Source organism: Gobius niger (assembly GCF_951799975.1).
Source record: "Gobius niger genome assembly, chromosome: 2".
Classification (NCBI taxonomy): domain Eukaryota; kingdom Metazoa; phylum Chordata; class Actinopteri; order Gobiiformes; family Gobiidae; genus Gobius; species Gobius niger.
In genome coordinates this window covers 4,896,280-4,906,289 of record NC_136853.1, presented here as the reverse complement: position 1 = coordinate 4,906,289, position 10,010 = coordinate 4,896,280, and positions in this window count along the sequence as shown.

Genomic DNA, 10,010 nt, shown 5'->3' with positions numbered 1-10,010 from the left:
TTCTGTGTTGTCTTGCAGCTGAGGCTTTTAAAGGAGCATTAGATCAAAAAGTCAGAACTTAAATGTTCTGACAGGTTGTGTTCTTCTGTTCAGGTGTTGTGTGTTTCTGTGTTGTCTTGCAGCTGAGGCTTTTAAAGAAGCATGAGATCAACATGTCAGAATTTAAATGTTCTGACAGGGTTTGTTCTTGTGTTCTTGTTGTCTGTTGTGTGTTTCTGTGTTGTCTTGCAACTGGGGCTTTTAAAGGAGCATTAGATCAACTTGTCAGAACTTATATGTTCTGACAGGTTGTGTTCTTCTGTTCTTGTGTTGTGTGTTTCTGTGTTGTCTTGCAGCTGAGGCTTTTAAAGGAGCATTATATCAACTTTTCAGAACTTAAATGTTTTGACCGGTTGTGTTATTGTTGTCTTGTGTTGTGTGTTTCTGTGTTGTCTTGCAGATGAGGCTTTTAAAGAAGCATTAGATCAACAAGTCAGAACTTAAATGTTTTGACCGGTTGTGTTCTTGTGTTATTGTTGTCTTGTGTCGTGTGTTTTTGTGTTGTCTTGCCGCTGATGCTTTTAAAGAAGCATTAGATCAACATGTAAGAACTTAAATGTTCTGACAGGTTGTGTTCTTCTGTTCTTGTTGTCTTGTGTTGTGTTTCTGTGTTGTCTTGCAGCTGAGGCTTTTAAAGGAGCATTAGATCAACTTGTCAGAATGTATATGTTCTGACAGGTTGTGTTCTTGTGTTATTGTTGTCTTGTGTCGTGTGTTTTTGTGTTGTCTTGCAACTGATGCTTTTAAAGAAGCATGAGATCAACATGTAAGAACTTAAATGTTCTGACAGGTTGTGTTCTTCTGTTCTTGTTTTCTTGTGTTGTGTGTTTCTGTGTTGTCTTGCAGCTGAGGCTTTTAAAGGATTATTAGATCAACTTGTCAGAACTTAAATGTTTTGACCGGTTGTGTTCTTGTTGTCTTGTGTTGTGTGTTTTTGTGTTGTCTTGCAGCTGAGGCTTTTAAAGAAGCATTAGATCAACTTTTCAGAACTTAAATGTTTTGACAGGTTGTGTTCTTGTGTTCTTGTTGTCTTTTATTGTGTGTTTCTGTGTTGTCTTGCAGCTGAGGCTTTTAAAGGAGCATTAGATCAAAAAGTCAGAACTTAAATGTTCTGACAAGTTGTATTCTTGTTGTCTTGTGTTGTGTGTTTCTGTGTTGTCTTGCAACTGGGGCTTTTAAAGGAGCATTAGATCAACTTGTCAGAACTTATATGTTCTGACAGGTTGTGTTCTTCTGTTCTTGTAGTCTTGTGTTGTGTGTTTCTGTGTTGTCTTGCAGCTGAGGCTTTTCAAGGAGCATTATATCAACTTGTCAGAACTTAAATGTTTTGACCGGTTATGTTCTTGTTGTCTTGTGTTGTGTGTTTCTGTGTTGTCTTGCAGCTGGGGCTTTTAAAGAAGCATGAGATCAACAAGTTAGAACTTAAATGTTTTGACAGGTTGTGTTCTTGTGTTCTTGTTGTCTTGTGTTGTGTGTTTCTGTGTTGTCTTGCAGCTGAGGCTTTTAAAGAAGCATGAGATCAACATGTCAGAATTTAAATGTTCTAACAGGGTGTGTTCTTGTTGTCTTGTGTAGTGTGTTTTTATGTTGTCTTGCAGCTGAGGCTTTTAATGGAGCATTAGATCAACTTGTCAGAACTTAAATGTTTTGACCTTTTGTGTTATTGTTGTCTTGTGTTGTGTGTTTCTGTGTTGTCTTGCAGCTGAGGCTTTTAAAGGAGCATTAGATCAAAAAGTCAGAACTTAAATGTTCTGACAGGTTGTGTTCTTCTGTTCTTGTGTTGTGTGTTTCTGTGTTGTCTTGCAGCTGAGGCTTTTAAAGAAGCATGAGATCAACATGTCAGAATTTAAATGTTCTGACAGGGTTTGTTCTTGTGTTCTTGTTGTCTGTTGTGTGTTTCTGTGTTGTCTTGCAACTGGGGCTTTTAAAGGAGCATTAGATCAACTTGTCAGAACTTATATGTTCTGACAGGTTGTGTTCTTCTGTTCTTGTGTTGTGTGTTTCTGTGTTGTCTTGCAGCTGAGGCTTTTAAAGGAGCATTATATCAACTTGTCAGAACTTAAATGTTTTGACCGGTTGTGTTATTGTTGTCTTGTGTTGTGTGTTTCTGTGTTGTCTTGCAGATGAGGCTTTTAAAGAAGCATTAGATCAACAAGTCAGAACTTAAATGTTTTGACCGGTTGTGTTCTTGTGTTATTGTTGTCTTGTGTCGTGTGTTTTTGTGTTGTCTTGCCGCTGATGCTTTTAAAGAAGCATTAGATCAACAAGTCAGAACTTAAATGTTCTGACAGGTTGTGGTCTTGTGTTCTTGTTGTCTTGTGTTGTGTTTCTGTGTTGTCTTGCAGCTGAGGCTTTTAAAGGAGCATTAGATCAACTTGTCAGAACTTAAATGTTTTGACCGGTTATGTTCTTGTTGTCTTGTGTTGTGTGTTTCTGTGTTGTCTTGCAGCTGGGGCTTTTAAAGAAGCATGAGATCAACAAGTCAGAATTAAAATGTTCTGACAAGTTGTATTCTTGTTGTCTTGTGTTGTGTGTTTCTGTGTTGTCTTGCAACTGGGGCTTTTAAAGGAGCATTAGATCAACATGTCAGAATTTAAATGTTCTAACAGGGTGTGTTCTTGTTGTCTTGTGTTGTGTGTTTCTGTGTTGTCTTGCAGCTGAGGCTTTTAAAGAAGCATGAGATCAACATGTCAGAATTTAAATGTTCTGACAGGGTATGTTCTTGTGTTCTTGTTCTTTTGTGTTGTGTGTTTTTGTGTTGTCTTTCAGCTGAGGATTTTAAAGGAGCATTAGATCAACTTGTCAGAACTTATCTGTGCTGACAGGTTGTGTTCTTGTGTTCTTGTTGTCTTGTGTTGTGTGTTTCTGTGTTGTCTTGCAGCTGAGGCTTTTAAAGGAGCATTAGATCAAAAAGTCAAAACTTAAATGTTCTGACAAGTTGTATTCTTGTTGTCTTGTGTTGTGTGTTTCTGTGTTGTCTTGCAGCTGAGGCTTTTAAAGGAGCATTAGATCAAAAAGTCAGAACCTAAATGTTCTGACAGGTTGTGTTCTTTTGTTTATGTTGTCTTGTGTTGTGTGTTTCTGTGTTGTCTTGCAGCTGAGGCTTTTAAAGGAGCATTAGATCAAAAAGTCAGAACTTAAATGTTCTGACAAGTTGTATGCTTATTGTCATGTGTTGTGTGTTTCTGTGTTGTCTTGCAGCTGGGGCTTTTAAAGAAGCATGAGATCAACATGTCAGAATTTAAATGTTCTGACAAGTTGTATTCTTGTTGTCTTGTTGTCTTGTGTTGTTTGTTTCTGTGTTGTCTTTCAGCTGAGGCTTTTAAAGGAGCATTAGATCAACATGTCAGAATTTAAATGTTCTAACAGGGTGTGTTCTTGTTGTCTTGTGTAGTGTGTTTTTATGTTGTCTTGCAGCTGAGGCTTTTAATGGAGCATTAGATCAACTTGTCAGAAATTAAATGTTTTGACCGGTTGTGTTCTTGTTGTCTTGTTGTCTTGTGTTGTGTGTTTCTGTGTTGTCTTTCAGCTGAGGCTTTTAAAGGAGCATTAGATCAAAAAGTCAGAACTTAAATGTTCTGACAAGTTGTATTCTTGTTGTCTTGTGTTGTGTGTTTCTGTGTTGTCTTGCAGCTGAGGCTTTTAAAGAAGCATGAGATCAACAAGTCAGAATTTAAATGTTCTGACAGGTTGTGTTCTTGTGTTCTTGTTGTCTTGTATTGTGTGTTTCTGTGTTGTCTTGCAGCTGGGGCTTTTAAAGGAGCATGAGATCAACATGTCAGAATTTAAATGTTCTGACAGGTTGTGTTCTTTTGTTTATGTTGTCTTGTGTTGTATGTTTCTGTGTTGTCTTGCAACTGGGGCTTTTAAAGGAGCATTAGATCAACATGTCAGAAATTAAATGTGTTGACCGGTTGTGTTCTTGTTGTCTTGTGTTGTGTGTTTCTGTGTTGTCTTTCAGCTGAGGCTTTTAAAGGAGCATTAGATCAAAAAGTCAGAACTTAAATGTTCTGACAGGTTGTTTTCTTCTGTTCTTGTTGTCTTGTGTTGTGTGTTTCTGTGTTGTCTTGCAGCTGAGGCTTTTAAAGAAGCATGAGATCAACATGTCAGAATTTAAATGTTCTGACAGGGTATGTTCTTGTGTTCTTGTTCTTTTGTGTTGTGTGTTTTTGTGTTGTCTTTCAGCTGAGGATTTTAAAGGAGCATTAGATCAACTTGTCAGAACTTATCTGTGCTGACAGGTTGTGTTCTTGTGTTCTTGTTGTCTTGTGTTGTGTGTTTCTGTGTTTTCTTGCAGCTGAGGCTTTTAAAGGAGCATTAGATCAAAAAGTCAAAACTTAAATGTTCTGACAAGTTGTATTCTTGTTGTCTTGTGTTGTGTGTTTCTGTGTTGTCTTGCAGCTGAGGCTTTTAAAGGAGCATTAGATCAAAAAGTCAGAACCTAAATGTTCTGACAGGTTGTGTTCTTTTGTTTATGTTGTCTTGTGTTGTGTGTTTCTGTGTTGTCTTGCAGCTGAGGCTTTTAAAGGAGCATTAGATCAAAAAGTCAGAACTTAAATGTTCTGACAAGTTGTATGCTTATTGTCATGTGTTGTGTGTTTCTGTGTTGTCTTGCAGCTGGGGCTTTTAAAGAAGCATGAGATCAACATGTCAGAATTTAAATGTTCTGACAAGTTGTATTCTTGTTGTCTTGTTGTCTTGTGTTGTTTGTTTCTGTGTTGTCTTTCAGCTGAGGCTTTTAAAGGAGCATTAGATCAACATGTCAGAATTTAAATGTTCTAACAGGGTGTGTTCTTGTTGTCTTGTGTAGTGTGTTTTTATGTTGTCTTGCAGCTGAGGCTTTTAAAGGAGCATTAGATCAACATGTCAGAAATTAAATGTGTTGACCGGTTGTGTTCTTGTTGTCTTGTGTTGTGTGTTTCTGTGTTGTCTTTCAGCTGAGGCTTTTAAAGGAGCATTAGATCAAAAAGTCAGAACTTAAATGTTCTGACAAGTTGTATTCTTGTTGTCTTGTGTTGTGTGTTTCTGTGTTGTCTTGCAGCTGAGGCTTTTAAAGAAGCATGAGATCAACAAGTCAGAATTTAAATGTTCTGACAGGTTGTGTTCTTTTGTTTATGTTGTCTTGTGTTGTATGTTTCTGTGTTGTCTTGCAACTGGGGCTTTTAAAGGAGCATTAGATCAACATGTCAGAATTTAAATGTTCTGACAAGTTGTATTCTTGTTGTCTTGTGTTGTGTGTTTCTGTGTTGTCTTACAGCTGAGGCTTTTAAAGAAGCATGAGATCAACAAGTCAGAATTTAAATGTTCTGACAGGTTGTGTTCTTGTGTTCTTGTTGTCTTGTATTGTGTGTTTCTGTGTTGTCTTGCAGCTGGGGCTTTTAAAGGAGCATGAGATCAACATGTCAGAATTTAAATGTTCTGACAGGTTGTGTTCTTTTGTTTATGTTGTCTTGTGTTGTATGTTTCTGTGTTGTCTTGCAACTGGGGCTTTTAAAGGAGCATTAGATCAACATGTCAGAAATTAAATGTTTTGACCGGTTGTGTTCTTGTTGTCTTGTGTTGTGTGTTTCTGTGTTGTCTTTCAGCTGAGGCTTTTAAAGGAGCATTAGATCAAAAAGTCAGAACTTAAATGTTCTGACAGGTTGTTTTCTTCTGTTCTTGTTGTCTTGTGTTGTGTGTTTCTGTGTTGTCTTGCAGCTGAGGCTTTTAAAGAAGCATGAGATCAACATGTCAGAATTTAAATGTTCTGACAGGGTTTGTTCTTGTGTTCTTGTTGTCTGTTGTGTGTTTCTGTGTTGTCTTGCAGCTGAGGCTTTTAAAGGAGCATTAGATCAAAAAGTCAGAACCTAAATGTTCTGACAGGTTGTGTTCTTTTGTTTTTGTTGTCTTGTGTTGTGTGTGTCTGTGTTGTCTTGCAGCTGAGGCTTTTAAAGAAGCATTAGATCAAAAAGTCAGAACTTTAATGTTTTGACAGGTTGTGCTCTTGTGTTCTTGTCTTGTGTTGTGTGTTTCTGTGTTGTCTTGCAGCTGAGGCTTTTAATGGAGCATTAGATCAACTTGTCAGAAATTAAATGTTTTGACCGGTTGTGTTCTTGTTGTCTTGTGTTGTGTGTTTCTGTGTTGTCTTGCAGCTGAGGCTTTTAAAGAAGCATGAGATCAACATATCAGAATTTAAATGTTCTGACAGGGTTTGTTCTTGTGTTCTTGTTGTCTGTTGTTTGTTTCTGTGTTGTCTTGCAGCTGAGGCTTTTAAAGGAGCATTAGATCAAAAAGTCAGAACTTAAATGTTCTGACAAGTTGTATTCTTGTTGTCTTGTGTTGTGTGTTTCTGTGTTGTCTTGCAACTGAGGCTTTTAAAGAAGCATGAGATCAACATGTCCGAATTTAAATGTTCTAACAGGGTGTGTTCTTGTTGTCTTGTGTAGTGTGTTTTTATGTTGTCTTGCAGCTGAGGCTTTTAATGGAGCATTAGATCAACTTGTCAGAAATTAAATGTTCTGACAGGGTATGTTCTTGTGTTCTTGTTCTTTTGTGTTGTGTGTTTTTGTGTTGTCTTTCAGCTGAGGTTTTTAAAGGAGCATTAGATCAACTTGTCAGAACTTATCTGTGCTGACAGGTTGTGTTCTTGTGTTCTTGTTGTCTTGTGTTGTGTGTTTCTGTGTTGTCTTACAGCTGAGGCTTTTAAAGAAGCATGAGATCAACATGTCAGAATTTAAATGTTCTGACAGGGTTTGTTCTTGTGTTCTTGTTTTCTGTTGTGTGTTTCTGTGTCGTCTTGCAGCTGAGGCTTTTAAAGGAGCATTAGATCAAAAAGTCAAAACTTAAATGTTCTGACAAGTTGTATTCTTGTTTTGTGTTGTGTGTTTCTGTGTTGTCTTTCAGCTGAGGCTTTTAAAGGAGCATTAGATCAAAAAGTCAGAACCTAAATGTTCTGACAGGGTTTGTTCTTGTGTTCTTGTTGTCTGTTGTGTGTTTCTGTGTTGTCTTGCAGCTGAGGCTTTTGAAGGAGCATTAGATCAAAAAGTCAGAACTTAAATGTTCTGACAGGTTGTTTTCTTCTGTTCTTGTTGTCTTGTGTTGTGTGTTTCTGTGTTGTCTTGCAGCTGAGGCTTTTAAAGAAGCATGAGATCAACATGTCAGAATTTAAATGTTCTGACAGGGTTTGTTCTTGTGTTCTTGTTGTCTGTTGTGTGTTTCTGTGTTGTCTTGCAGCTGAGGCTTTTAAAGGAGCATTAGATCAAAAAGTCAGAACTTAAATGTTCTGACAAGTTGTATTCTTGTTGTCTTGTGTTGTGTGTTTCTGTGTTGTCTTGCAGCTGAGGCTTTTAAAGGAGCATTAGATCAAAAAGTCAGAACTTAAATGTTCTGACAAGTTGTATGCTTATTGTCATGTGTTGTGTGTTTCTGTGTTGTCTTGCAGCTGGGGCTTTTAAAGAAGCATGAGATCAACATGTCAGAATTTAAATGTTCTGACAAGTTGTATTCTTGTTGTCTTGTTGTCTTGTGTTGTTTGTTTCTGTGTTGTCTTTCAGCTGAGGCTTTTAAAGGAGCATTAGATCAACATGTCAGAATTTAAATGTTCTAACAGGGTGTGTTCTTGTTGTCTTGTGTAGTGTGTTTTTATGTTGTCTTGCAGCTGAGGCTTTTAATGGAGCATTAGATCAACTTGTCAGAAATTAAATGTTTTGACCGGTTGTGTTCTTGTTGTCTTGTTGTCTTGTGTTGTGTGTTTCTGTGTTGTCTTTCAGCTGAGGCTTTTAAAGGAGCATTAGATCAAAAAGTCAGAACTTAAATGTTCTGACAAGTTGTATTCTTGTTGTCTTGTGTTGTGTGTTTCTGTGTTGTCTTGCAGCTGAGGCTTTTAAAGAAGCATGAGATCAACAAGTCAGAATTTAAATGTTCTGACAGGTTGTGTTCTTGTGTTCTTGTTGTCTTGTATTGTGTGTTTCTGTGTTGTCTTGCAGCTGGGGCTTTTAAAGGAGCATGAGATCAACATGTCAGAATTTAAATGTTCTGACAGGTTGTGTTCTTTTGTTTATGTTGTCTTGTGTTGTATGTTTCTGTGTTGTCTTGCAACTGGGGCTTTTAAAGGAGCATTAGATCAACATGTCAGAAATTAAATGTTTTGACCGGTTGTGTTCTTGTTGTCTTGTGTTGTGTGTTTCTGTGTTGTCTTTCAGCTGAGGCTTTTAAAGGAGCATTAGATCAAAAAGTCAGAACTTAAATGTTCTGACAGGTTGTTTTCTTCTGTTCTTGTTGTCTTGTGTTGTGTGTTTCTGTGTTGTCTTGCAGCTGAGGCTTTTAAAGAAGCATGAGATCAACATGTCAGAATTTAAATGTTCTGACAGGGTTTGTTCTTGTGTTCTTGTTGTCTGTTGTGTGTTTCTGTGTTGTCTTGCAGCTGAGGCTTTTAAAGGAGCATTAGATCAAAAAGTCAGAACCTAAATGTTCTGACAGGTTGTGTTCTTTTGTTTTTGTTGTCTTGTGTTGTGTGTGTCTGTGTTGTCTTGCAGCTGAGGCTTTTAAAGAAGCATTAGATCAAAAAGTCAGAACTTTAATGTTTTGACAGGTTGTGCTCTTGTGTTCTTGTCTTGTGTTGTGTGTTTCTGTGTTGTCTTGCAGCTGAGGCTTTTAATGGAGCATTAGATCAACTTGTCAGAAATTAAATGTTTTGACCGGTTGTGTTCTTGTTGTCTTGTGTTGTGTGTTTCTGTGTTGTCTTGCAGCTGAGGCTTTTAAAGAAGCATGAGATCAACATATCAGAATTTAAATGTTCTGACAGGGTTTGTTCTTGTGTTCTTGTTGTCTGTTGTTTGTTTCTGTGTTGTCTTGCAGCTGAGGCTTTTAAAGGAGCATTAGATCAAAAAGTCAGAACTTAAATGTTCTGACAAGTTGTATTCTTGTTGTCTTGTGTTGTGTGTTTCTGTGTTGTCTTGCAACTGAGGCTTTTAAAGAAGCATGAGATCAACATGTCAGAATTTAAATGTTCTAACAGGGTGTGTTCTTGTTGTCTTGTGTAGTGTGTTTTTATGTTGTCTTGCAGCTGAGGCTTTTAATGGAGCATTAGATCAACTTGTCAGAAATTAAATGTTCTGACAGGGTATGTTCTTGTGTTCTTGTTCTTTTGTGTTGTGTGTTTTTGTGTTGTCTTTCAGCTGAGGTTTTTAAAGGAGCATTAGATCAACTTGTCAGAACTTATCTGTGCTGACAGGTTGTGTTCTTGTGTTCTTGTTGTCTTGTGTTGTGTGTTTCTGTGTTGTCTTACAGCTGAGGCTTTTAAAGAAGCATGAGATCAACATGTCAGAATTTAAATGTTCTGACAGGGTTTGTTCTTGTGTTCTTGTTTTCTGTTGTGTGTTTCTGTGTCGTCTTGCAGCTGAGGCTTTTAAAGGAGCATTAGATCAAAAAGTCAAAACTTAAATGTTCTGACAAGTTGTATTCTTGTTTTGTGTTGTGTGTTTCTGTGTTGTCTTTCAGCTGAGGCTTTTAAAGGAGCATTAGATCAAAAAGTCAGAACCTAAATGTTCTGACAGGGTTTGTTCTTGTGTTCTTGTTGTCTGTTGTGTGTTTCTGTGTTGTCTTGCAGCTGAGGCTTTTGAAGGAGCATTAGATCAAAAAGTCAGAACTTAAATGTTCTGACAAGTTGTGTTCTTGTTGTCTTGTTGTCTTGTGTTGTGTGTTTCTGTGTTGTCTTGCAGCTGAGGCTTTTAAAGGAGCATTAGATCAAAAAGTCAGAACTTAAATGTTCTGACAGGTTGTTTTCTTCTGTTCTTGTTGTCTTGTGTTGTGTGTTTCTGTGTTGTCTTGCAGCTGAGGCTTTTAAAGAAGCATGAGATCAACATGTCAGAATTTAAATGTTCTGACAGGGTTTGTTCTTGTGTTCTTGTTGTCTGTTGTGTGTTTCTGTGTTGTCTTGCAGCTGAGGCTTTTAAAGGAGCATTAGATCAAAAAGTCAGAACTTAAATGTTCTG